Here is a 1,249-nt window from a genome sequence, read left to right as displayed (position 1 = left end):
AAAAAAAAAAAAAAAAAAAAAAAAAAAAAAAAAAAACCTGTGAGTCTTCTGCCCCCACCCTTCATCCTCTGGCCAGGCTGAAGGTGCAGGTCCTAGGACCTGAAGTGCTCCTTCATCCCTCCATGCCTTTGCATGCACCATTCCCTGTCTGGAATGCCTCTTCCCCATCCTGGTCTTAGTAACACCAACGCACCCTCCACATTTCATCTGAGGCATGGACTCGTCTGGAACGCTGATCCCCTTCCCTAGATTCCCTAAGTAGAAGCACAGGGCTCCATTTTCCCCCTACTCTAGCACTTTTCATGGTGCATTGTAAAGGTGGATCTGGGTTCTGTCTGCTGCACTAAGCTGAGAGAGGGTGAGGATGGTGATTTCTTCATCTTCGTATCTCCTGGGTTGGCTCAGTGTCTGGCATATTGTAGGGGATCATTATTAGCTCTGAATGAACAGAAGGACAGGTGACAAAGGAAAGAAGGATGAATGGATGGATGGGTGAATGAATGAATGATGGATGAAAGGGTGGACGGATGAATGGTGAATCGCAGGATGAAGGGTTGGATGGGTGTATGGATGGATGGATGGACAGACAGAAGAAAGAAACAACTCACTGGGTAGAGTGGGCAGATAAGGAGTTTTCTTATAGGAAGAGGTGGATTTAGGCTTAGCCCTGTTTTTAGAATTTTCCTTTAGCCCCCTCTTTACAGATGTAAAGAGTAAGGCCCTGAGAATGGGCTCAACTTCCTGAATATTTTGGGACAATGGAGGAAACACAGGTAAGACTCAGACCCCTGAACTCACATTATATCCTCCAGATTGGGGCTCTTTACCAGGAGCCCTTGGATGAGATTCTAGTGTCTAGGAGCCCCCTGAAATTGTAAGCAAAGTTGTACATGTCTGGGAAATGTCCTGGGGAGAAATTCCATGGCTCTCCCCAGATTCTCAAAGGAGTCCATGATCCCCAGTATGATCGACAACAAAGGGTGACATTGCCCTTGTGAAAGAGCTAAGTGGGCACCGCCCCCCTGAGCTGGTTTAGCTCAGTGTATCTTCTCTGAGGACTGCTGGGGTCCAGATGTCAGCAGCCAGGTCACTCTGCTTGTTCCATGGCGTTGCCATTCACATCCGCCCTTTGTCCGTCCACCATTCAGTCCTACAACACATCTCTAAAGAAGTCTCCAGTTGGATCATCTACAGGGCCCATCAAAGATCACATGTCCTGGGCTTCCTCCATCCTCTTCCCTTCCATCAG

Source organism: Galeopterus variegatus, unplaced genomic scaffold, assembly GCF_000696425.1.
Source record: "Galeopterus variegatus unplaced genomic scaffold, G_variegatus-3.0.2 Scaffold1349, whole genome shotgun sequence".
Lineage (NCBI taxonomy): Eukaryota > Metazoa > Chordata > Mammalia > Dermoptera > Cynocephalidae > Galeopterus > Galeopterus variegatus.
Note: the sequence above shows the minus strand (reverse complement) of the source record.